The sequence below is a fragment of the Pogoniulus pusillus genome, chromosome 1 (genome assembly GCF_015220805.1).
Source record: "Pogoniulus pusillus isolate bPogPus1 chromosome 1, bPogPus1.pri, whole genome shotgun sequence".
Classification (NCBI taxonomy): domain Eukaryota; kingdom Metazoa; phylum Chordata; class Aves; order Piciformes; family Lybiidae; genus Pogoniulus; species Pogoniulus pusillus.
Window position 1 is genome coordinate 5,872,103 of NC_087264.1, and position 27,442 is coordinate 5,899,544.

The 27,442-nt window shown below is 45.6% G+C and overlaps 1 long non-coding RNA gene across 1 annotated transcript in view; it reads left to right on the forward strand.

The window, feature by feature from the left end:
• The first annotated feature begins 590 nt into the window (after nt 1-590).
• LOC135182295 (uncharacterized) overlaps nt 591-27,442 on the forward strand; it is a 122,671-nt gene continuing 95,819 nt past the window's right edge. The window contains exon 1 of the long non-coding RNA XR_010305150.1: nt 591-985. This is a non-coding gene — a long non-coding RNA (uncharacterized LOC135182295). The remainder of the gene's footprint in view (nt 986-27,442) is intronic.

The window sequence follows — 27,442 nt, forward strand, 5'->3', positions numbered from 1 at the left end:
TTGCAGACAGCAATGACGTCAAGCAAGGCTTATAAAGATACTGGGAGTGTTACTACATGTGAATATTGACCATAGACTCTCTTTCTTCATTTCCTACCTGTTGGGATGGTCTGATATTGAGCATGGAAAAGTGGTCTTTGAATGTTAACCAAGTATCTTGAACCCCTTTATCTTCTAGTTCCCTGTCCCATGGGATCTCCCCTAGCAATTGCTTGGAAAGAGCAGAGTTGGCTCTGCTGAAGTTCCAGGTTGTGATCCTGCTTGATATACTGTTCCTTCTGTACAAGATCCTGAACTCTGTCATCTCATGTTTGCTGCAGCCAAGGCTACCCTCATCCTTCATGACTTCAACCAGACCCTCCTTATTAGTGAGCAAAAGATCCAGCAGTGCTCCTCTCCTAGTTGACTCAGCCATCGTTTGCATCAATGAACTGAAAGAACCTCCTGGACCGTAGCTGGCTGAGAACTTCCAGCAAATATCTGGGTAGTTAAACCCCACCCATGAGAACCAGGACCTGTAATTGAGAGACTGCTATCAGCTGCCTGTTGAAGGCCTCATCAACGTCCTTCATCGTGATCAGGTGTGATCACACACCCACAACAACACCACCCATGCTAGCCTGCCCCTTAATTAACACCCACAAAGTCTCAGCTTGCTTCACTTCCTTCCTTGGACAGAACTCACTATGTTCTGGTGGCTCTCTCACATACACAGCAATTCCATCACCTTCCCTTGTTGATCTGCCTTTCCTGAAAAGGACCTAACCACCCAAGACCACTTTCCACTCATTGTGAGCTGTCCCACCATGTCTCTGCATTTGTCACCTTCTTGCTGGAGGAGTCTGTGAGACAAAAGAACAAGAATTCATCAGTTTTCTTTATTTATCTGGAGTGGGCAACAAGGACCTGGAAAAAATGATTATGCCTTCTTGCTGCAACATCTTTATGCTGTGCTGAAGATTTACACCAGATCTCCAACAGTAAGGTACAGTTATATTTTGGTGTTTCTCTAAATCATATTGACTCTTTTTCTTGTTTCCTTTGTGATATGGGGCTGTGAGGATGATGAGGGGACTGGAGGGCATGCCTTAGGAGGAGAGGGACCTGAGGCTTTTTGGTCTGGAGAAAAGAAGACTTAGAGGGGATTTGATAAATGTTTATAAGTATCTGAAGACTGCCCGAGAGGAGGGACAGGCTCTGCTCACTGCTCCCTGGGATACAAGGAGCAAAGGGTATAAATTGCAGCAAAAAGGTTCCACCTCAACACAAGGAGGAACTTCTTTACTGTAAGGCTCCCAGAGCACTGGAACAGGCTTCCCAGAGAGGTTGTAGGGTCTATTTCTCAGGAGCCTTTCAAGGCCTGTCTGGATGTGTTCCTCTGTGACCTGTGTTAGATAGCATTGTCCTGCTCTGGCAGGAGGGTTGGGCTTGATGATCTCCTTGAGTCACTTCCAACCCCTAATATCCTGTGATCCTGTGATTTTGTTTTTCTTCATGATTTTGATTTTCTTCACTTGAGGTGGCTGCTTGGGTTTGGTTTTTTTTTGAGTTTGGGGTTTTGTTTGTTTGGGGGTGTTATTTTTGGTGTTTGCCACAATGTGGTTGCATTAGTAGTGCTTCAATTTTGGCATCAGTCAATATACTTGTGTCACGGTAGGTCTGAATAGGCAAAAATAGGTTTGTACATGTCCTGACTTGCCCAGACATGTTTTTTTGCTCTTCCCCCTTCTGAAGTGGGGAGAAGCAATTGTGACAAAGAGGACAAAGAACCTGGAGCCACTGAGTCTAAGGATTCTGGTTTGTCCAGACATATTCCCCTGCTCCTTCTCCTTCCAGTATAATGTTTGCGTTTTCTACTTACTGCTTCAAGTGTTCTTATTTTGCCTGTTCCCTGTGTGTATAAGTATCCAAACTGTGTGTTTCAAACCTTGTGAATAAGTTTTTTGGCAAGATTTAGTGTTAATAAACTATGTCTGTAGTTATTAAAAATCTTGGCCTGGACATCAAAATGAACATTTGCATAATTCATAACAACATGTAACAATGTTTTCTCCAAAGGTGTCTGAAAGAGTAGGTGTCCTCTCCGAATGCTATAGTCTGTTTTGCTGTTTTCATTATCTAATTGTGCCAAACACTATTTAAGATGTGTGAGATGGATTTCAAAGCAATCTTGGACCAGACTTTAATCATTCTAGGAACTTGTAGGTGCTTCAAGAAATATATCATAGGATTATTTGTTGTTTAGGCTTTAAAGGACTCTAGCGAATCCAATTCTGAATATTAATATCCCTGAGTATGGAGACTCTGTCTTGGCAACTGATTTCAGAGGTTTGAAGTTCTGTTTTTTTGTTTGGTTTTTTTTTGTTTGGGTTTTTTTTTTTTGTTTGTTTGTTTGTTTTGTTTTTAATTTTCTTGGGTTTTTTTCCTCCTTTTTGTTTTAAAAGACTTTTTTAGAAAGTAAGAGAGAGGATGATGGAGGTCGCAATTTATGCCCCCAGTCTCCGATTTTAGCTACAGCTGTGTCCATTTTATTCTTGTCCTATCACCAAGGAAAAATCTGGCTCCAAATCTTGCTGATATTTGTGTGAGTTGTTTGCATTTTTGGCTGTTTTTACAGTGAGGAAAATATCTCCTACAGAAGTCATCTGTAATTTTAAGTGTGGTAACATATAGAAACCTGCTTGTGAGTAGGTACTAGTGGTAGCTGTAAGCATCTTTGTGGTTTATTTCTCTTCCCGTTAAATTCCTGGATCTGGTATTCAAGTTAAATTGTTATACCTGCAGAGTGGAGGGACAAGAAAGGAATTTGGGGTACCCCAGAATGATACTCACACATCATTCCAGTATACTCTTACCCTAAGTTATTAATTAGGTTAATGCAATGTTCAGAACTACAGAATTTAGACCTACTAAGCTCTAAATGCAGATGCAAACTTTTCCTTAAAATTACATTCTAACCTGCAGTTACCACCTTGATAAAAATGAAGGATTTTCTTTTTTTCTTCCTCTAAAAGCACTTTTTCCTCCTCTTCAACTAATTTAAGTGAGGCTTGTGAAAAGTTGAACACTTGCAGCTGAATTCTGGGGAATATGTGGGGCACAAGATACCTACCTGGAAAAGCCTTGAGAAAGATATCTCCCTGTGGATAATTGCTCAGCCAGAATCTGAGGGAGCTTAAGGCAGAAAAATGGCAGCTGTGTGGGAAGCTGTAGATATTTGGATGCATTCACAGGGGAACTGACTGCAAAGATAAGAAATTAAGGAGGTCACTCGAATAAGTGATGGCTGTAATCATCAGTACCCCTTTGTTTCTGATGTTGAAATGACATCACTTTTAGCAAAGCTTCCTTTTTGCCTCCCTCATTTAGTCTGTTCGAAGTTTTGTTCTTGAGTACAACTGAGGGGATGGAATTTCAAATACTTTCATGATAGCTGAGGCATGAGGCTGAAATTAAGACAATAAACCAGGCAAGAGAGTGTCAGGTTTCTCCATCTGCTAGTGTGCTTTTCTGCCTACTCTTGTTTTGCACAGTAGCATGAATGAATATTGTGTTGCTGATTCTGATTCGTAGTCTTTGTATTCAGCTTCACATCTTTAATGAGGTTTGTCTGTTCTCTTGGGTGTTTTCTAAAGGCAACCTCAAAGTTGAATGTATAAAGGAGTTTGTGCAGAATGCAGCTGGCTGGAAAAATCCAGGCATAGCTTGTCTTGAACAGATTTGTCTCTTTGTTGATTGAGGCTGGACTAATCAAAGATGAAAGTATCTGGGAAGGTTCACCACTGTTTGAAAAAGTATGGAGTTGGACATCTTAGTATCTACATGTTTATTCCTTTTGCAGCCATCTGTATTTGCCTGACTGGCAATGAATTTTGTTCTAAAGTTTGCTTTAGGAAATAACTCTTTCACTAGTGCTTGTGATAGGAATCCTCTGCCTGATAAAACATTTTCTTTTGCCTTCAGAAGAAGGGAATCTCCAGGTCAAAGAATGCACATATTTTCAGGCCTTGAAAGGTGGCACACTTCCTCTTGCAAAGCCTTTCTTTAGGCTGTCCCATGAGAAGGAGTCTGGTAGACCCTGAGGTTTTCACGTGTCATAAGCACTTAATGATGAGCAACACAACCAGCTGCAGCCTGGAGCGATCTCCCTCAGCATAGCTGCGTTGTGAAGCTACATTGACTTGCAGCAATTGAGGATGCAACCAAGTTGTTTCATACTTTAACCTTGAAGTGTCCTTCTTAATACAGCAGTAAGTGTACTTACTGCAATTAAAATTACTTCTTCTCAGGTAAACATATGCTGAGGTTTGTGCTTTATCACTTTGAAATAGAATTTCCCCAACTTTGCTAATTAGCAGCATTGCCCAAACAGAAAGAAACATATGGCTCATGCCATGCTGACTTGAAATCTTTGGAGTCCCACTGGAGAATAATTAAAGTGATTCTGATTTGGTATGATGAAGTACGAGCCATTCTCACTTGGCCTTATGTCTAGGAGCTCTGAGACAGTAAGGTACCTTAGCAGGAGAGCTGTAATAATTAACATGAGCCAGATTGTTATTATTCAGATAGCTTTGTTGCTGTTAACAATCATTTGTAATTATTAAGAGACCTTACATAATCCATGCAAGGTCTCACATTTACCCATCCTCTGGAACTGGGTGGTTATTTGGAACTTAGTCTAAACTGAGCAGTTGAGAGATTTCAGTGTTTCAGTTTTTCCTGAAATTATGATAACAAATGGAACATGCTGTCCAGTGCAGTTTTCAGAGGTATGTATCTGTGTTTGTTCTTCCCCTTTTGGAAACAGTTGATGAAAACTGATGTGCATGGAAAGGACAAAGGTCAGCATTAAAAAGTGGCATTTTTTAAAATGAAAGTTTTGACTAAAACACTCAAAAGCAGCTCAACATTTTCTCTGGAAAGCAGACAGTAAGAGGTGTTTGTGGAGCTTCTTCCTAGGAAAAAGTTTAGGCAGATTTTTTTTTTTACCCAGCATGGATGATTCACTCTGCTCTCTTGATGCTCACTCTGAACTGGAAATTGTAGAATCAGCCAGGTTGTGAGACCTCCAAGATCTCCAGTCCAACCTATCACCCAGCCCTAGCCAATCAATTAGACCATGACACTAAGTGCCTCAGCCAGTCACATAAGACAGCCTCTTTGCACATCACTGTACATTTCATTGCAGGATGGCTGCTTAATAAGAGTGCATCATCTCCCCTCCCTTTACTGTGTGTAAACATGAACACTGCTGCATAAATAGAAATGAAACTGTGTGATGTGGGCAGTGGAATGTGTGGATGTTTGAGCTAATTTCTATCTCAGACATAAAACTATTTGGAAAACAGGGATTTGGAAGTAGAAGCTCTGAGTGGACAGGTGAACATTCTAGGGACAGGTCATATATTGGCAACAATGGATAAGTTAATACAGTCTCATTGGAGTATCAAGAGCTTTACATCTGGAAGCATAGCTTGTACTTTCCCCCTACTACTTCTTCTGTGCCTGCTGCTAGGTTCCCCCACCACTGTTTTGCCTGCTGCTGCTTTTGCTGCTTTGCCACTGCTTGACCCCTTCCCCATCTTTGTTAAGGTTATTATAATCCTGTAGCAGTTTATTCTCTGGATACTGTTATATTTAAACTATAAAAAATACAATTTCATTTTTCCCTGACCTTCCAAAAATCTGTGTTTATTCTAATGGGGGAGGGATCCACCCTAACCTGAGTCAGAGTGTCATAAATAAACATTGCTTAGAAAATGCAGAACAAATAACTGGTGTAAAAAAGTTTGTTTAGAGGCAAGTGGTGTGAAGACCATGAAATAGGAAAAGCTTGAGCTTCTTGACTGAGAGACACTTGCCAATTAGTTTTCAAAATCAGTTTCTCTGGATTCTGTTTAATGTAAGCACTTATTCATGCCCTAGGATATCAGTATGTGCATCTGCCCAATCTAGAATCAACTAGGCTGCAAAAGACCTCCAAGATTTATGCCTTACCAGGACACCAGACCAGATCATAGACCTCAGTGTCTCAGTTCTAATTTAAATTCCCAGGGACTCAAATATATTTGATAGAGCCAAATAACAACTGATAGAATGCCCTTCCCTCTTCTCCCTCCTTTCCCAAAAGAAAGGAATTAGATGTAGAGAGAGGAAAAGTTAAGCACACCCAAATAAAGAAATCCTGCTCCATTTGGAAGTTAAAAAAGGAAAGTTTAACAATAAATTAAAAAGGTATCTGAGGTAGGGAAGCTACAAAGGTATAGGGAAGGGGGAAAAAACCTACAAAATGTGTAAATACAACCCCATTTTGATGGTGATGGCGATGGCTTTGTCTGCCTCGTGGGTGATGGCCACGTGGTAAAACAAAGAGGATCAGGATGGTGATGCTGGGAAGCAGAAGGCAGGGAGTGCAGAGAGAGAGAACAACAGGAAGTCCCCCTGTATTTATGGATCTTTGGACAGGAATGGGGAGTGGGCTAACCATCACCTGGTAGTGTTCAGACCCACTCCTGGGGTGAGGTCAAGACCACCTAGGGTCAGGTTCAAGGTCATTCCCCCTGCAGGGTTAACCCTGCACACTCAGGAAAGCAATTTTTTGCCCCTTCCTGCTGATGACCACAGGAGGCAGGTTTCTTACACTTCAGATGTGAGATGGAAGGTGATACTGCATCTTTGAGAAAGTTGTAGAGGATGTGTGCAGGAAGAGGGCCAGTGGCATCCTGGCCTGCATCAGGAATGGTGTGGTCAGCAGGAGCAGGGAGGTCATTCTGCCCCTGTACTCTGCATTGGTTAGACCACACCTTGAGTACTGTGTTCAGTTCTGGGCCCCCCAGTTTAGAAGGGACATTGAGATGCTTGAGCGTGTCCAGAGAAGGGCGACGAGGCTGGGGAGAGGCCTTGAGCACAAGCCCTATGAGGAGAGGCTGAGGGAGCTGGGATTGGTTAGCCTGGAGAAGAGGAGGCTCAGGGGTGACCTTATTGCTGTCTACAACTACCTGAGGGGTGGTTGTGGCCAGGAGGAGGTTGCTCTCTTCTCTCAGGTGGCCAGCACCAGAACAAGAGGACACAGCCTCAGGCTGTGCCAGGGGAGATTTAGGCTGGAGGTGAGGAGAAAGTTCTTCACTGAGAGAGTCATTGGACACTGGAATGGGCTGCCCGGGGAGGTGGTGGAGTCGCCATCCCTGGAGCTGTTCAAGGCAGGATTGGACGTAGCACTTGGTGCCATGGTCTGGCCTTGAGCTCTGTGGTAAAGGGTTGGACTTGATGATCTGTGAGGTCTTTTCCAACCCTCATGATACTGTGATACTGTGAAGAATCAAGAAGCCTTTTATTTCTGTAATGATTTGGGTGTTACCTGCCCTCCCTTTCCCCCCCCCTCCCCCTTTATGAAATGACCCAGACTAGACTGAGCTGAGCTGGAAATTAAGGCATGAAGCTTTATATTTACAGCTTAGCACGATGTACAAGCAGGTATTTACAATATCTACAGCTACAGACAGAAATAGACCAGTTAAAAGTAATGCAGAAATAGAGTCCTTGTTGCACAACCCTGTTTAGCTTGCCGTGGGAACCTGGTCAAAGCCCCACAGATCAGTGTGATCAAAGGCAAGGCCACGTGGACTCCAGATGATTCAATGTGAGTTATGCCACAGATTGTTTATCATTTTGGCTCTCAATATACCCCTCAGGGCCGCAAGGCACACACCTACACATTAGCATAATTAGTCAAGGACAACCCACTCCATCTGCATAATCCATGCCTTATTTTCCTCATTTCAAGGTGTCCACTGTCTATCCTTTCTGAGATAAGGTAGCCTGCAGCTGGTGGGAACCAAGGTCAGCATCCACCTGTTGTTATCCTACTTCGCTCCATTCCCGCATCCTTCACTTTGCATTCCCACAAGTCCTCCCAGAAATTAGAGTCCCTAGGAGGAGACTCCTCCACCTTCTTTCTGCCCCTCTACCTTATCCCAGAGTTTGCCTTGAGTGCAAGGTGAGCTGAGAGGAATGGCAAGGGGGGTTAGAAAACAGGAGGATTAGCTACACAGAAGCAGCAGCCCAGGCAGATGGAGACACACACCCTGCCAGACAAGGACACTGTGGTTTTGTCCTTGTTTTTATACATCTCAGCAAGCCAATGAATGAAGTAGACATCAGCATTGTTTCTTTTTCACAGCCTGTGATCTAATTTCTCTCACTACAACATTCCATTTTGCCACAAACTAGTGCAATTTTGTATGGAAATCTACCATGCAGCTCTCTGTTCTGGTGGAGGGCATTTGGCACCTAAGTCATTCCCAGTTAGTTGAAAACTATTCCGTTTCATTGCTAATGTGTGTCCCATTCCAACAGAAACTGTAAATTCATCTGAGATCCATCCTGAACTTTGGCCACAACAACCCCAAGCATTGCTACAGGCTGGGGACTGAGTGGCTGGAAAGCAGCCAGGAGGAAAGGGACCTGGGGGTACTGATAGATAGTAGGCTGAAGATGAGCCAGCAGTGTGCCCAGGTGGGCAAGAGAGCCAGTGGTGTCCTGGCCTGCATCAGGAACAGTGTGGCCAGTAGGACAAGGGAGGTTATTCTTCCCCTGTACTCAGCACTGGTCAGACCACACTTTGAGTGCTGTATCCAGCTCTGGGCTCCTCAATTCAAGAGAGATGTTGCGATACTGGAACATGTCCAGAGAAGGGTGACAAAGCTGGTGAGGGGCTTGGAACACAAACCCTATGAGGAGAGGCTAAGGGAGCTGGGGGTGTTTAGCCTGGAGAAGAGGAGGCTCAGGGGGGACCTCATTGCTGTCTACAACTCCCTGAAGGGAGGCTGTAGCCAGGTGGGGGTTGGTCTCTTCTGCCAGGCAAGCAGCAATAGAATAAGGGGACACAGTCTCAAGTTGTGCCAGGGTAGGTCTAGGCTGGATGTTAGGAGGAAGTTGATGGCAGAGAGAGTGATTGGCATTGGAATGGGCTGCCCAGGGAGGTGGTGGAGGTACCATCCCTGGAGGTGTTGAAGCAAAGCCTGGCTGAGGCACTTAGTGCCATGGTCTGGTTGACTGTCTAGGGCTGGGTGCTAGTTTGGACTGGATGATCTTGGATGTCTCTTCCAACCTGGTTGATTCTATGATTCTGAGTGTGAGACTTTGCCTCTTTTTCAAAGAGCAGGGTTCCCTTTCAAAAACAAAAAGTGTAGCAGTGACGCAGGAGTTGCCATGGAAAAATACATTGAGCCAATCATTCATGATTTATTTATAGCGATTAGAATGCAGGTCCCAAGATCCAATAGTAACTTTGGTTTTATATAACATAAAATAATAATCCAGACAAAGGATTGATGCATGTAAGTTGTTGAGAACATTTGGGACTCTGGATGGGTAATATATTATTTAAAAAAATTGACTCTGTGTGCTCCTGGGCAGGGTCTTGAGTGTCAGTGCTGCTGATACTTATGTCTATATTTCTTCTGCTGATAATGTTGCTATTGCTGTTGTATTCTTACCCCACCTCTTCTGTAGTAATCTAGTGAGGATAGGAAATGTCAGTTCAAAGTGGTATTTTTCTTCTAGTCGTAGAATCAACAAGGTTGGAAGAGATGTACAAGATCATCCAGTCCAATCTAGCACCCAGTCCTAGCCAGTCAACTAGACCATGGCAGTAAATGCCTCAGCCAGTCTTCCCTTGAACACTTCCAGGGACAGTGACTCCACCACCTCCCTGGGCAGCCCATTCCAACGCCAATCACTCTCTCTGCCAACAACTTCCTCCTAACATCCAGCCTACACCTCCTTTGGCATAACTTGAGACTGTGTCCTCTTATTCAGTTGCTCGTTGTCTGGGAGAAGAGACCAACCCCCAATTGGCTACATTGTCCCTTCAGGTAGTTGTAGACAGCAATGAGGTCACCCCTGAGCCTCCTCTTCTCCAGTCTGCACACCCCCAGGTCCCTCATCCTCTCCTCAAAGGGCTCTGTTCTTGGCCCCTCACCAGCTTCATTGCCCTTCTCTGGACATGTTCCAGCACCTCAACATCTCTCTTGAATTGAGGGGCCCAGAACTGGACACAGCACTCAAGCTGTGGTCTGACCAGTGCTGAGTACAGGGGCAGAATAACCTCCCTTGTCCTATTGGCCACACTGTTCCTGATCCAGGCCAGGATGATATTGATTCTCTTGGCCACCTGGGCACACTGCTGGCTCATCTTCAGCTACTCTCTACCAGCACCTCCAAGTCCCTTTCTTCCTGGCTGCTCTCCAGCCACTCTGTCCCCAGCCTGTAGCGCTGCTTGGGGTTGTTGTGGCCAAAGTGCAGAAGCCTGCATTTGGCCTTGTTCAATCTCATCCCATTGGCCTCTGCTCTCCCTTCCAGTCTGTCAAGATCCCTCTGCAGGGCTCTCCTACTCTCCAACATCTGTTTTGGAAAACATTTGTGTAAAAGTGAATGCTTTGGACAAATTGGCACATCGGTATCTTTCTGGGATCTTGGTGCTCAAGGTTCTCAGAGCTAGAGACCCGTGCCTGTGGTGCTTAAACTACAACAGGCAGTGAATGTCTTTTTTCTGATGGCTTTAAATTACACTTTATTTATTTTGATGGGCATGGACTGCATTTCAGAGTTGACATTTCTTAGGCAACATCTGAAGCATCAAAGCTTCTGTTGATGTCCTTCACCAATCCCACTCCCAACAACCTGATATGTGCTTTATCTTTGGGCCATGATGAAAATGGAAAGCTTCAGGTTTTATGTTTATTTAATGGATGAACAGCCTTTGGGGTTTTCTTTCTTCTCCATAGATGTATCTTTTGGAGGCTTTCACTCTTTTGGAGGCTAAGGAACTACTCTGGAGTTGATTGTCCTTGTCCTTCTGTCATTATATGGCTTGCTGAGTTTCGTTTCAATTTGGCAGTGAGTTGGGAGTTTCAACTGTCTTTGATGTACAGCTCCCTCCGAGGTTATATCAGTAGCCTTATAAGCGTATCACTTCCTTTCAATGAAGCTGTTGCTGGGGGAATCCTTGCAGTTTTTCAACTTTTGTATTTTGCATTGAAAATGTAATGTTAAGGAACAAAGTCTACTTAACAAAAATCTGAAAGCAACCACTGTGCAGCCAGTTCAAATTACCTGAAGTTAGAACATGGACCAGAAAACTTTGGGTTTACTGCCTTGGAGCTGGGTAAGACATTTTTCTGATTATAAATGAAGACTTCTCTTATTCTTTCCTGTGTGTGGAGACTTTCTTTCTTTTGGTATCAATCTCTTGAGACCTGTTGACCTTAAATGACACTGCAAGAGTTAAGGGGTAAGACAAGGCAGAGAAGAGGAGGCTCAGGGGAAACCCTCATTGTTTTCTACAGCTACCTAAAAGGAGGTTATAGCCAGGTGGCTCAGTCTCTTCTGTCAGGCAACCAATGACAAAATGAGGGAGCACAGTCTCAATCTGTGCCAGTGTAAGTTTAGGCTGAATGTTAGGAAGAAATTCTTGACAAAGAGAGTGATTGGCATTGGAATGGACTGCCCAGGGAGGTGGTGGAGTCACTGACCTTGCAGGTGTTTAAAAGGAGACTGGATGTGGCACTTAGTACCATGGTCTAATTGATTAGAAGGTGTTAAGTGATAGGCAGGGCTTGATGATCTCAAAAGTCTTTTCCAGCCTGGTTAATTCTGTGATTCTATGAATGAGGAAGAAGAGTTAGGAGACTGAAACTTGAGTAGAATGTGTGGGACTGTCAGGAATTCCTTCTACAAAATAAAGTGTTTTGAGAGCAGTATTGGCCATGCATAACAGCTGTGCTTTAAGGCTTGCGTGTCCAGTCTGAGCACTCCTGTTTTAGACCAAGTGATGCATTTGACTGGATGAGGATTTCATCCTCAACTGTCTCTCACATCCTCACTTGATTTGGCAGCAGGCAGCTGCCCTTTTTATGGGGTTTGCTGTGTCACTTCTGCATACTATAGCAGCGTCTCACTTGTGTGGGGTTTCCTTTGGTGCATGCAGGGATTTTGCCACCCTAAAGGACTTAAATCATAGGGTTCTAAAAGCTGTGTCTGAGAGAATAAGCAGCCAACAGTGCTGAAGCTGAATAAAAGTACACCTTATCCTTTATCTTGTCTGCAAAACCACAACTCCTAAGCATCACAAAGAAATAAGCTTCCAGCCAAGTGATTGCCTTTTTCACTGCATTCTTACTAGAAATTACAACTACATACAGTTGACTGAAACCTTCCTTTGTCTGCACACTGCAAGTGTGGCAAATGCTCTCCCATCTTTATTAGCACAGTTTTCACCTGCAGTACTGTGGAGAAACATCTAGGGTTGGGATGACACAAGGAGCTGAGATTCACCAACTTTAGCTAGGGGACATCTGCACTGCAAGCAGCTGAGCTGACTTGTTGCCAAGACTGTCTTTAAAGTTGATGGAGAGAAATGGTTGTGTTAAAGAGATGATTCATTTCGTGCCCTGACCACTATCAAATATCAGCCAAATGTGTTGAACCTTAGAAATTTCAATTTCTTCATTTATCAGAAAGGAATCCAGAGAGATGTATGGGTTTTTGTTGTTTTTTGGTGTATTTAAAGTTTGTCCACTTAAATCCAAATCCTGAAAGCTCTGTTCTTATCCCTCTAAGGATTACCTTGCTTAAAGGAGGCTAGCAACTAACATGGGCTGCCCAGGGAGGTGGTGGAGTCACCAGTCCTGGAGATGATCAACCAGCAATAGAACAAGGTGACACAGTCTCAAGTTGTGCCGGGGTAGGTATAGGCTGGATATTAGGAAGAAGTTCTTCACAGAGAGAGTGATTGGCATTGGAATGGGCTGCCCAGGGAGGTGGTGGAGGCACCGTCCCTGGGGGTCTTCAAGAAAAGACTGGATGAGGCACTTAGTGCCATGGTCTAGTTGATTGGTTAGGGCTGGGTGCTAGGTTGGCCTGGATGATGTTGGAGGTCTCTTCCAACCTGGTTGATTCTATGATATGATATGTTGAAGAAAAGACTGGATGAGGCACTTAGTGCCATGGTCTAGTTGACTGTCTAGGGCTGGGTGCTAGGTTGGCCTGGATGATCTTGGAGGTCTCTTCCAACCTGGTTGATTCTATGACTCTATGAACAGTGGATAAGCTGCTCTCTGCTAGTTGCTTTTGGGATAAATTATGCTGGCTACAGATTCTTGTGCTGAGTGAATGGCGCTTAACATTTCTGGTGATACAGACACACAGGCTTGATTGTGAATATTTGCATGCATCAGCTGAGCTCTTGAAATCCCTTGAGATTGCTGTGGGAATTAAGTGACCAAATAATTTAAGAAACTTTGGAAAAAACTTAGTTTTGGGGTGGTTTCAGTGCTTGGTAAGAAATAGAGTTCTTTTTTCTCCAATGAAACAGTCAGATTAAGAAAAGACAAAGATCCATCTCACCCCTCAAACCTTCTGGCTTCCTTCAGAAACAAATGGTTTCAGAAACTCTCAGGTGTTTGGGTGCCTTGACCTCACCAGTTTACTTGGTAGGTGGGATGGCTGGGCTGGCCGTGTCTGTGGGAGGGTTTCCAGGTAGCTGGAGCTCCTGAGGAAGCTGCCCATTGCCTGTCAAAGCCATAATGCACAACACTCTTGGTCCCTCTGTGAGAGTATTTTTCTCTTCTATCTGAAAATCTCCAGGCAATTTTTGCAGATAGCATAGATGCACAATCTCCAGATAACTCAGCATCTACCATGTGTTCATTGCACTAAATAGGGTGTATGTGCAGAGCAAAAATATTCTCCAAGCCTGGCATGATGGAGAATCAAGCTTTACATCCTTCAGACACTTCCTCCTGTCTTTTTTCACCATATGATGATCTCAATTTAGTTATCTTCAAACCCTTTTCCTCTTTGTAATTATTTGTCTCTGGTGTAGAAAAGCCAGCTGCAGACAAAAGATGCTTCCCACTGCCCACACCACACACAGTAGCTGAAATCTGCAGCCCTGTGAAATACTGAACTGCATGAGGGCGGAGTGTTGAAGACCATTCAGCATGTCACTTTAATTGATAATTTAGCACAATTTGAGATGAAAATTAGCATGTATCTGAAAAATCAGTGACTCTCCACTAGAGTCATAGAATCAACCAGGTTGGAAGAGACCTCCAAGATCATCCAGTCCAACCTAGCACCCAACCCTATCCAGTCAACCAGACCATGGCACTAAGTGCCTCAGCCAGGCTTTGCTTCAACACCTCCAGGGACTGTAACTCCACCACCTCCCTGGGCAGCCCATTCCAATGCCAATCACTCTCTGGCAACAACTTCCTCCTAACATCCAGCCTATACCTCCCCCACCACAACTTGAGACTGTGTCCCCTTGTTCTGTTGCTGCTTGCCTGGCAGAAGAGACCAACCCCACCTGGCTACAGCCTCCCTTCAGGGAGTTGTAGACAGCAATGAGGTCTGCCCTGAGCCTCCTCTTCTGCAGGCTGCACACTCCCAGCTCCCTCAGCCTCTCCTCATAGGATTTGTGTTCCAGGCCTCTCTAGTAGCTTCATCACCCCTCTCTGGATACATCTTGCCTTGGAGAAAAGCACAGGACAAAGAGAGAGAAATGGGCAGTCTGGGTTCTCAATAATGGGAGAAGATACAACAGCCAGGTTATTTTCTGAGTGTTTTTCTCATATAAAATCTATTATGATACTTCCTAAAAGTGGGGAATTTTTCCTCTGCTACAAGTGAAAACAGGAAGCAAAGAACAAAGTTTCAGCTACCTTCTTGCTCTCAGGTCTTTTTCAGGGAGTGTAGTGTAGGGTGCTGTGTAGGGTGCTGGGCAGTTTTGTCCTTGCTGCTTTGTGCAGCAGCTCAGAGCCAACCCATAAACTCTTTCTTCTTTGGTAAGGTAATCAGGCTTTTCCTCATCTGCCAATGTGAGCTCTGATATTTGGACACTGTTTTGCTGTCCATTAGTCTCTCATTTCCCCATAGTGAGAACATAATTCCATCTTTTTTAAGAGACTTTAGATTTATGTTTCAGCCAATTTTACAATGCCACTAGGCTTGAAGTATGAGAGTAAAGAGTTTTGACTCTGTGCATAAATGGATCTCTTTATGCCTCCTGGATCTCTATTAAAAGCTATGCTTCCTAGATGTAGCCATGAGATGCCAGATGTCATGTGCCATGCACTCAGCAGAAATTGATGACTTGGCTACCACCTTGGGAAAGATTATCTTAGTGTATATATACAGGCAAGATCTCTTCAGATTTTCATCTTGCGGACATTAATTGTATGACAGCAAAGATGCCAATTGAATTAGTTGTCCAGTGAGACTTCTGAGAACTGAGAAAGTAACTGCAACCTGCTCTTCAGCATGCAGGCAAAGGTTGCCAAATTGCCTGGCAGCTGTACTCTGCACTGGTTAGACCTCACCTTGAGTACTGTGTTCAGTTCTGGGCCCCCCAGTTTAGGAGGGACATTGAGATGCTTGAGCGTGTCCAGAGAAGGGCAGCGAGGCTGGGGAGAGGCCTTGAGCACAGCCCTACGAGGAGAGGCTGAGGGAGCTGGGATTGGTTAGCCTGGAGAAGAGGAGGCTCAGGGGTGACCTTATTGCTGTCTACAACTACCTGAGGGGTGGTTGTGGCCAGGGGGAGGTTGCTCTCTTCTCTCAGGTGGCCAGCACCAGAACAAGAGGACACAGCCTCAGGCTGTGCCAGGGGAGATTTAGGCTGGAGGTGAGGAGAAAGTTCTTCACTGAGAGAGTCATTGGACACTGGAATGGGCTGCCCGGGGAGGTGGTGGAGTCGCCGTCCCTGGAGCTGTTCAAGGCAGGACTGGACGTGGCACTTGGTGCCATGGTCTAGCCTTGAGCTCTGTGGTAAAGGGTTGGACTTGATGATCTATGAGGTCTCTTCCAACCCTGATGATACTGTGAAATACCTAGAAGTGATCTTTCAGTGTATTCAGATGGATTTTTAATGGTTGTTAGCAGAAATACCATTCTTTTTTCATGCAGGAATATGGTGGGGAATGCTTACGGAAGTTCAATATCTTTTCGCTCCCTCCATGTAATTATTCCTGGGAGTACTCAAGTTACTAGGAAAAAATCTCTCCGAGTCAGGCAAAAATTCTCAACAAAGATTTTTTTTCTGGTCTTGGATATGAAGACTGGAGGCATCCTAAGATCTTCTTGTCTCTGTCCTGTTTGCTTTTTCCAGCTCCCCTAGCTGTACCAATGTTATTTTTTGGAGCTATGATGTGTTACAGAAATTGTCAAGATAAAAATATCCTTCTAGTAACGGAAGGACTCTCAAGTTGTGCCAGGGGAGGTCTAGGCTGGATGTTAGGAGGAAGCTGTTGCCAGAGAGAGTGATTGGCATTGGAATGGGCTGCCCAGGGAGGTGGTGGAGGCACCATCCCTGGAGGTGTTGAAGCCAAGCCTGGCTGAGGCACTTAGTGCCATGGTCTCGTTGACTGGCTAGGGCTGGGTGCTAGATTGGCCTGGATGAGCTTGGAGGTCTCTTCCAGTCTGCTTGATTCTATGATTCTAAATGACAGCTCAAGAGACCTTTGCATATACAAAGCTCACCTGAAAGCACTCAGACTTCTCTGATCTTCCTCTCATTCATTCCTTCTCTGAAAAACTAAAGCTGATTGAGAAGGTCAGCATGAAGCACTTGTATCTATCTCAAATCAGTTTTGACTGATACAATCTGGACCAGAAGCTTCTTTAGCCCAAATGAAGCCAGGTGTATGCTCAGTAATGCTAGTCTGCTTTTCCTGAATGCATTGCTTTGGAAGATGTTAGGATATGGAAGAGTGAAGGCACTTTTACATTGCATTGGAGGATTGTGCATGCAGTAAGCAAGCACTACAATACTTCATGAAGGGTTCATCTCCTAATGACAGGAGAGTTTCCAAACCTGAGGCTGTTGCCAATGTTGATGAGAACTAGCAGTTTTATGACACCATCACTACCACCCTCCCACCACAAAATAGGCAATCATCAGATATGGAGACAGAAGCCATGCAAAAGCTGATGTAGGAGGCAGAAATAAAACTGTTCATGAATTGAGCTCATGCATCTTTGTGTCTGCTGTGAGGTGTCTCTGGTGGGCTGTGGTTAAACAGTAATGTACTGGTGCCAACATCACATCCTCCATGGATGCCTCTCGTTGGCATCCGAATCGACAGCTCGTATTCAAGCAAACACATGATTCCATAAGTAATTCTGATGTTCCCATAGCAGTTTGGAAGCAGGCATCATAGGACTCTCATTGATATGTACTTGGAAATATTATAGAGAGCAGTATTCACCTCTCCTGGTGTCAATGTCTCCAGTGTTGTCAGGTAGCTGCCAGGAACTTGGGCAGTGTACTGCCTGCCAATATGGGAGTTGAGCGATTCATGCCCTTGTGTTGTGCAGTGCTACTGACTGTGTGCTGCCAGTCTGCAGACCTGGTGACATTTGTTTAGGCCATAATACTTTGGTACTAGCTGTTTGGATTTTTTGTTTCTATTCTCTGCTAGGTTGTCTTGTGTTTCATATTGGTTTGTCATCTTTGCCCAGTTACCAGCACACAAGATTAGGAAACAAAGACTTCTGGACAATTCTTTTCTTCTGTTACTTGCTTCTCACTGCCTAAAGCCATTCTAGATCTTCCATAGTGGCTGCTCTTAAACACTTCTCTATCAGCCTGTGCCTAATTCTTCCCCTCCAATTTCTATAACCGGAGAGATCAAAATTCACCTGTTTCCTTCACTAGCTCTGTCTTTCCAGATTGTGACTGGGTTTGAGATCAATCCAAATCTTGGGAAAAGTTTAGCTGGGCCTGGCTGAAAAGGTTGGAATAATTTTGGAATATGCAGTACAGTGACACATAGAACAGTGATGAATCCTGCTTGCAGCATGAGAAGGAGATGATACTAATAGCTCTAGCAAAAGAGCTGTTTGCTGTAATATGTGTATTCCCACCGAGGGGAGAGCAGTGCCCTGCTTAAAGTGATTTCTCAGGTGGACAGATTCTTACTGTACAAACAGCACAAGCATTTCAGGACAGTGTGTGTCAGTGAGCTTGTCTGTATAAGTAAAGATATCCAAGACTTTATCTCTTCTACACTTACCTGAATCGTAGAATCAGTGAGGTTGGAAGAGACCTCCAAGATCATCCAGTCCAACCTAGCACCCAGCCCTAGCCAGTCAACCAGACCATGGCATTAAGTGCCTCAGCCAGGCTTTGCTTCAACACCTCCAGGGACAGTGACTCCACCACCTCCCTGGGCAGCCCATTCCAATGCCAATCACTCTCTCTGACAACAACTTCCTCCTAACATCCAGCCTAGACCTCCCCCAGCACAACTTGAGACTGTGTCCCCTTGTTCTCTTGCTGCTTGCCTGGCAGAAGAGACCAACCCCATCTGGCTACAGCCTCCCTTCAGGTAGTTGTAGATGGATGGATACATTAATCTACAAACATGTCCCCTTTAGGGATGGGGAGTAGAAAATCAATTCACCTGTTACATTGCCTTGGTAGGAGAGGATCTGGGATTAAATTACCTTTTGAAAACTGAGGATTTAGTGTTTTATCAGAAAGCTGCTCAAGATCAGATCTGAGTCCACAACAGGCTCTTCAGCTCACCCATTGCCTTTCTGTTGGAATTGTGTAATATTTAAGCCACTTCTCTACAGGGTTCACAAAACAGCAGCCACTGCAGCAATAATAAAGACTCCTCCTGGAATCTGTGAAGCAAAAATGCTAGGCTTTTTTTGGAGCAGTTTCCTGTGGTGTAAACAATAGTTCATACGTCTGAAAAGTAGTTTTAAAGGGCTGCTGTCTCCAGCTCAGCTTTAGGGTACTGGGTTCAGAGATATTTCTAATATTTATAGACCATTTTGACCTCCACTACACTTCTGAAATGGCCTTTCTGGCATCCCTCAGCATGGGAATGACAGAAATAAAAATGGCTTTTCTTTTTTTACCCCCACTGATTTCAGATACTTCAGAACTGCTGATTGCAGCACAGCCTGAGCAGCAGGCATTCCTCCTGCATGTTGTTTTTATGCAAGATTTAGATTAAAAGCACAAAGACCAGAGAACAGCCCATGCAAGTACAAGCAGAATTTTGCCCAAGTTTCTCTGCTGTGATGGCAAGTCCTTTTGTGTCTTATTTAACTAGTTCCTGTTAACAGTAGTGGAACAGGCAACAATGGAAAATGAAGGTGCTTCAGCTTTGCTTTGCTACGTTGTCATCCTGCCTAGAGGACCTCTCAGGAATGTCACAGGATATTAGGGGTTGGAAGGGACCCAAGGAGATCCCAAGCACAAATCAAGGCAGGGCAGTGACTGGATGGAGAGCAGCCCTGAGGAGAGGGACTTGGGGCTGCTGGTGGATGAGAAGCAAAACAGGAGCCACACAGTGTGCGCTTGCAGCCCAGAAAGCCAACCAGAACCTGGGCTGCAGCAGGAGAAGTGTGGCCAGCAGAGCCAGGGAGGTGATTCTCCCCCTCTACTCTGCTCTGCTGAGACCCCACCTGGAGTACTGCATCCAGTTCTGGAGCCCACATTACAAGAAGGATGTGGAGATGCTGGAGTGTGTCTAGAGAAGGGCCATGAGGATGCTCAGAGATCTGGAGCAGCTCTGCTATGAGGGCAGACTAAAAGAGTTGGGACTGTTCTGTCTGGAGAAGAGAAGGCTCTCAGGTGACCTTCTTATGGCCTTCCAGTATCTGAAGGGGGCCTACAAAAAAGCTTTTGAGGCTCTCAGGGAGTGACAGGACTGGGGGGAATGGAACAAAGCTGGAGGTGGGGAGATTCAGCCTGGATGTGAGGAGGAAGTTGTTGAGCATGAGAGTGGTGAGAGCCTGGAATGGGTTGCCAGGGAGGTGGTTGAGGCCTCATTCCTGGGGGTGTTTGAGGCCAGGCTGGATGAGGCTGTGGCCAGCCTGCCTAGGGTAGGGTATCCCTGCCCATGGCAGGAGGGTGGAACTAGGTGATCCTTGTGATCCCTTCTGCCCCTGACTGATTCCATGATTTTCTGATCATCGAGTCCAACTCAACTCAATGTCAGCAACAGTGGTGCCAAGGGCAGGCCACTTGTTATTTGAAACAGCAGCAGCTGCTGGTGCAAGCCAGAATCCTGGCAGAAAGGGCCAATACATAGGTGACTTCAATGGAAGGGAGATAAGTAATTGGGCACTACTTGATGCACCCAAAGAGACCTGGCTGGCTGCAAACCAAACTCCCAAGTATTCTAGACACTCTCTTCATGTCTTGTGGACCCATGGTCTAGCATTATATGTTCTCTCTGCCCTTCGGCAATTGTGTGTGATTACCATCACTTGGGTTGATCTGTATGCTTTGAGAAACAGGGACAGTGATGCTACCAGCAATGATCATAAAATTAACCAGGTTGGAAGAGACCTCCAAGGTCATCCAGTCCAATCTAGCACTCAGCCCTATCCAGTCAACCAGAGCATTGTACCAAGTGCCTCAGCCAAGCTTTGCTTCAACACCTCCAGGCATGGCAACTCCACCACCTCCCTAGGCAGCCCATTCCAATGCCAATCACTCTCTCTGGGAAGAACTTCCTCCTAACATCCAGCCTATACTTCCCCCACCACAACTTGAGACTCTGTCCTCTTGTTCTGTTGCTGCTTGCCTGGGAGAAGAGACCAACTCCCACCTGGCTACAGCCTCCCTTCAGGTAGTTGTAGCCAGCAATGAGGTCACCCCTGATGATAGACCACAAACAAGATCTCTGGATAAACAGTGCCTGAGACAGAGCTTTTTCCTGAAAGATGACATGGGTGTGAAATCTGCTCAGCATGCTGGAGCCCTGCCTTGGCTGTATGGACGTTACCTGCCACATCTGGCAGAGGAAGCTGTAGCTGCTTTAGGAGTTTTCTGTGGCCACCTTTAACAGCCCTTCAGCAAGCTTTGGAGATACATGTGCTGCCATCTGAAGAGGCTGGGCTGCCCTATTTCTGTAAGCCCTACATTGAAAGCAGGTTGCTAAAGGACTCTTCTTGCTCCTGATACTTTGTGTTGACTGATCCAGAAAAGGATGATTTTTGTTGAGACTTGAGTATTTTTGAGGGAAGGGGTGCATATGTGTGTGTGTGCTAAAAAAGGAAACGTTAGCACCTTCTGATGGAGTCACGTCCCCACTTAACTTAATGACAGACACCCACCGACTTCACAGGGGTCAAGATTTCAGTATCCCCTGTGTGTGGGATCTGTCAGCAATGCTATCCTTGTTATAGCAGTAGCTGAACTCCTGTTGGCATTGCAAGAACTGCCAGTTAGCAGCTCTGTCACTTAGGCTCTCTGAAGTGAATGTTTGCATTTGACTGCTATCTTGGTTAGCCAGAAAGTCTGCATGCTCATAGAATGTCCCTGAATTAGTGTTAAAAGGCAATGAAGGAGGAGTTCCCTCAAGCTGAGCAGCTGAAGTGCCCTGGTCTCATCTCACATGAAGATCACCTTATCCCTGTCACCTCTCCTGCCTCACCTCTTCCCGCTAGACCCGGTACAATCATAGAATCAACCAGGTTGGAAGAGACCTCCAACATCATCCAGCCCAACCTAACACCCAGCCCTAACCAATCAACTAGACCATGGCACTAAGTGCCTCAGCCAGGCTTTTCTTGAAGACCCCCAGGGACAGGGAAATTGGTTCTGTTTGAGAGGGAAGTCTTCTGATCTCTAGTCCAGCAGGAGGATTGGTTCTGTTTTAGAGGGAAGTCTTCTGATCTCTAGCCCAGCAGTAGGATTGGTTCTGCTTTAGAGCGAAGTCTTCTGATCTCTAGTCCAGCAGTAGGATTGGTTCTGTTTTAGAGGGAGGTCTTCTGATCTCTAGTCTAGCAGTAGGATTGGTTCTGTTTGAGAGGGAAGTCTTCTGATCTCTAGTCCAGCAGTAGTATTGGTTCTGTTTTAGAGGGAGGTCTTCTGATCTCTAGTCCAGCAGTAGGATTGGTTCTGTTTGAGAGGGAAGTCTTCTGATCTCTAGTCTAGCAGTAGGATTGGTTCTGTTTGAGAGGGAAGTCTTCTGATCTCTAGTCCAGCAGTACGATTGGTTCTTTTTGAGAGGGAGGTCTTCTGATCTCTAGTCCAGCAGTAGGATTGGTTCTGTTTGAGAGGGAGGTCTTCTGATCTCTAGTCCAGCAGTAGGATTGGTTCTGCTTGAGAGGGAGGTCTTCTGATCTCTAGTCCAGCAAAGGAATGTTAAGTACAGGCTGCAAAATTGCTAGCATGAGCCTTGGGAAACAATGAGCAAGGTGGCAACAGCAGTTTAACACCAACTTCACATGCAATGGATTGAAACTAATGCTGTCAGGGCTGCTCAAACCATTTTCTGCAGATATCTCTTCAAACAAACCTCTAGGAAGGATGATTCCACCTGTGCACAGGTGCTCTGTTGACATTGTGTTTCTTAGTCCTTAGTTGGATTTAGTCCTTCTAGAAACCTCTTTGTGCCTGGTGCTGTATAGACTAAAGGTATCTATCTTGGTTACCAATAGAAAGCAAATGTAACTCAAGGACAGTTCATCCTCCAAATGATTTCAAAGTGAAGCATGCATGAAGTATTACACCGACGTGGAACTTCAGTAGTGGCTCTCAGACCAACTAAAGTCTACCTTAAGGAAATGTTTTGCTGAAGGTTGTCACTGAAAACAACAAAACCTCTTCTTTCTGTTCTCAGACACCTAACTTTACACTTCCTTCTGTTTGAAATACAACAGCTGAATTCCTAGGACAGTTTACACCTGTTTTTTTGGCTTTCTGGTCAACATCTTGGTAGATTTCCAGGTGGTGTGATGCATTTTGGGACTCAGAGCTGTTTTCTTTTCTGCTTATGGGAAATCTCTTGACTAAACTGTTGTGGCACTGTGAGCTTGATGAGGACCAAATCTTTTTTTACCCTTGTGCAATTTCTGACATTAGCAAAATTCTCCACATTTTACAGCTTTTAAGTATTACCAATAAAAAGGTAGTGATGCAAGCCAGAAATAGCCTTTTGTAAACTTGTATTTCTTCAGATGAAAAGATACTCCTTGTTCCTGTTGCAAATGCACTTCTGCTTTACAAATCTTCTCTTTTAAAACCTGGACAGGTGTTGTAGAGGCAGGGAATTAACGTGGCTGAGTCAGGAATATATCTAAAAATAGAACTGTTTTATTTTCCTGAAACCCCACTCCCAAAACTATGTACAGAAATTAATTTAATTAGCAGACTCAGTTTGATTGAGAAGATCTTACAGGGATACCACAGATAAATGTGACTGGTTTAAAAGTCAGCAAATGGAAAAGGCTAAGCTATAAGCATAGCATTCCCCATTATTAATCGAGCTGAGCAGAAAGTTTGCTCACAGGTGAGTTAGTTAGGCTGTCTGAGAGAAAGGACAGTCCAGATGCTTGTCACAGTATCACAGTATCATCAGGGTTGGAAGAGACCTCACAGATCATCAAGTCCAACCCTTTACCACAGAGCTCAAGGCTAGACCATGGCACCAAGTGCCACGTCCAACCTTGCCTTGAAGTGCCCCAGGGACGACAACTCCACCACCTCCCCAGGCAGCCCATTCCAGTGTCCAATGACTCTCTCAGTGAAGAACTTTCTCCTCACCTCGAGCCTAAATTTCCCCTGGGCTGAGCAGAAAGTTTGCTCACAGGTGAGTTAGGCTGTCTGAGAGAAAGGACAGTCCAGATGCTTGTCAGCTCTCTTTCAAAGGACATCTGAGGCTCCTTAGGCCTATTGAGCTTGCACAAAGGGCTGCTTATGGTGGGAAGCCATCCAAAGAAGGTCCAGTCCCTCAGGAGCTTGTCCTTCTCAGTGCCAGGGGACTCTTTCTGCAGGACCTGTCCAGGTGGGGGAGAACTCTAAGGCAGGCACCCCAAGGTGGGCAGCACCCCAATATTTATAGCTTTTCTCGACCAAGAGTGGAGTTACCACTTCCTAGACATGAAGACCACAGCCAATCACCAGCCCATTTCTAGTGTGGGCATCTGCACACGGCACCCCTCGTGCCAGAAGGGTGCTTTGCTGCCCCCTTTCATGCCTGCAGGGCAGGTTTTACACACCTTTCCTCTCCCATTCAAACCGTGCAGGGAGAGGAATTTTGGGGTATCCAGGACTCAAGGACAACAGCTGAAAGCATTTCATGTGGTTCTTTCTGGGTCCCATGTAGAGTACATTTTGGGTGCCACATAGGTTGCATTTTGTCTCCTCTGCTCTGCTGCATTTTCCATGGTTTCTTTAACTGTGTGTGGATAGCAACACTCCACTGTCCTTGCCAGCTTTGCCAAACATGCTATGCAAGTGCTGTAAATGTTCCTTGACTTCCTCCACAGGTAGAGTGATTTGCCTTTGGAATGGGCTGCCCAGGGAGTGGTGGAGGCACCATCCCTGGAGGTGTTCAAGAAAAGCCTGGCTGAGGCACTTTGTGCCATGGTCTGGTTGACTGGATAGGGCTGGGTGCTAGGTTGGCCTGGCTGATCTTGGAGGTCTCTTCCAACCTGGTTGATTCTATGTCTCCATAGTATTGTTGTTTGTGTGCATGTCTTAGATTTTTTCCTGTTCATCCTTTGTGACGTACAGCTGACAAAAAAATGATGAAGAAAAGGCTGAGGTCCTGAATGCCTTCTTCGCCTCGGTTTTCAACAGTAAGGAGGGAGGAGGAGGCAAGTGGCCTCTTGAACTGGGGGATGGGGTTGGGGAGCAGTGTGCTGCCCTGGAAATTCATGAAGAATTAGTTCAGGACCTGCTGAGCCATCTGGACACCCACAAGTCCATGAGACCAGATGGGATCCATCCCAGGGTGCTGAGAGAGCTGGCAGCTGAGCTGGCCAAGCTGCTCTCCACCATTTTCCAGCAGTCCTGGCTCACTGGAGAGGTCACAGGAGACTGGAAATTGGCCAGCGTGGTCCCCATCCACAAGAAGGGTCGGATGGAGGAACCTGGGAACTACAGACCTGTCAGCCTGACCTCAGTGCCAGGGAAACTGATGGAGCAGGTTATCTTGGGGGTGATAAGAGCGCACCTGAGGGATGGCAAAGGGCTCAGGTCCAGCCAACATGGATTTAGGAAGGGCACATCCTGCCTCTCCAACCTGATCTCCTTCTATGATCAGGTACCCGCTTGGTGGATGTGGGGAGGCCTGTGGATGTGCTCTATCTGGACTTCAGCAAGGCCTTTGACACTGTCCCCCACAGCACACTGCTGGCTAAGCTGTCAGCCCATGGCTTGCATGGCAACACTCTGTGCTGGGTTAGGAACTGGCTGGAGGGCCGGACCCAGAGAGAGGTGGTGAATGGTGCCACATCCAGCTGGCAGCTGTCACTAATGGTGTCCCTCAGGGATCAGTGCTGGGCCCCATCCTCTTTGACATCTTCATAGATGATCTGGATGAGGGCATGGAGTCAGTCATCAGCAAGTTTGCAGATGACACCAAGCTGGGAGCAGATGTGGCTGGGTTGGAGGGCAGAAGGGCTCTGCAGTGGGACCTTGACCGCCTGGACAGATGGGCAGAGTCCAATGGGATGGGGTTCAACAGCTCCAAGTGCAGGGTGCTGCACTTTGGCCACAAGAACCGCAAGCAGCACTATAGGCTGGGGACTGAGTGGCTGGAGAGCAGCCAGGAGGAAAGGGACCTGGAGGTACTGGTAGGTAGTAGCTGAAGATGAGGCAGCAGTGTGCCCAGGTGGCCAAGAGAGCCAATGGCATCCTGGCCTGCATCAGGAACAGTGTGGCCAGTAGGACAAGGGAGGTTATTCTTCCCCTGTACTCAGCACTGGTCAGGCCACACCTTGAGTACTGTGTCCAGTTCTGGGCCCCTCAATTCAAGAAGGATGTTGAGGTGCTGGAACATGTCCAGAGAAGGGCAATGAAGCTGGTGAGGGGCCTGGAGCACAAATCCTATGAGGAGAGGTTGAGGGAGCTGGGCCTGTTTAGCCTGGAGAAGAGGAGGCTCAGGGGTGACCTCATTACTGTCTACAACTACCTGAAGGGGCATTGTAGCCAGGTGGGGGGTGGCCTCTTCTCCCAGGCAACCAGCAATAGAACAAGGGGACACAGTCTCAAGTTGTGCCAGGGTAGGTATAGGCTGGATATTAGGAAGAAGTTCTTCACAGAGAGAGTGATTGGCATTGGAATGGGCTGCCCAGGGAGGTGGTGGAGGCACTGTCCCTGGGGGTCTTCAAGAAAAGACTGGCTGAGGCACTTAGTGCCATGGTCTGGTTGATTGGTTAGGGCTGGGTGCTAGGTTGGACTGGATGATCTTGAGAGGTCTCTTCCAACCTGGTTGATTCTATGATTCTAATACTTTAATATTTTAATACTTTGATACTGTGACACAAACTTATGGACATGGCCTTAAATCTTAACCAAAGAGTTACTCCACACTTGTCAGATTCTCTGCATGACACATAGTTAACATGTGTATGTGAAGGTGAAGGGGGGTTTGAAGATGCCTCTAACAATGATGTGGCATCTCATCTGCTGTTAAGTTTGTTTCTTTCACATTGGAGTTGAGGCTTCTGTTAGTTTAGACAAATTCTTGTGATGATAATTACAAGTGTAGCTGATGTGAGCACAGTTCTCTGTAACCACTTTGGGCTTTCCTAAAAGGGCTATCAGTTTGAGAAACAAGCTCATACACTGCAGAAATAATTAGATCTTACTAAGCAGACAGTTGACAAGGTCATGTCCTTTGGCACCAAGAATGTCAGAAAGCTTCTCTATGTTGCCAATTAGATTGTTTCACTTAATTAAAAAAAAAAGTAAAAACAAACCCACACACAGCAACAAAAAACCCAAAGCAGATGAAAAGCAGTGTAAGTCTTGTTACTCATCTGTACGCAAACCTTGCTGCAGCGACATTGGAATGGGCTGCCCAGGGACATGGTGGAGTCACTGTCCCTGGAAGTGTTCAAGCAAAGCCTGGCTGAGGCACTTAGTGCCATGGTCTAGTTGAGTGCGCAGGGCTGGGTGCTAGTTTGGACTGGATGATCTTGGAGGTCTCTTCCAACCTGGCTGATTCTATGAAACCTGCTAAAGCTACCAAAGGAATCATAAACATCAAACCCAACAGAATGCTGATGTGTTGTTAACTAAAAAAAAAAAACCTCACCAAATAAACTCCCAGCAAACAAACAAATTAAGCATACCAAAAAGCCAAAAACACAAACTAGAATCAAAAGAAATCTGTTTGTTTGCTGTCTACAACTGCCTGAAGGGAGGCTGTAGCAAGGTGGAGATTGGTCTCTTCTGCCAGGCAAATAGCAAGAGAACAAGGGGACACAGCCTCAAGTTGTGCTGGGGGAGGTTCAGGCTGGATGTTAGGAGGAAGTTGTTGTCAGAGAGAGTGATTGGCATTGGAATGGGCTGCCCAGGGAGGTGGTGGAGTCGGCATCCCTGCAGGTGTTCAAGTAAAGCCTGGCTGAGGCACTTAGTGCCATGATCTAGTTGACTGGCTAGGGCTGGGTGCTAGGT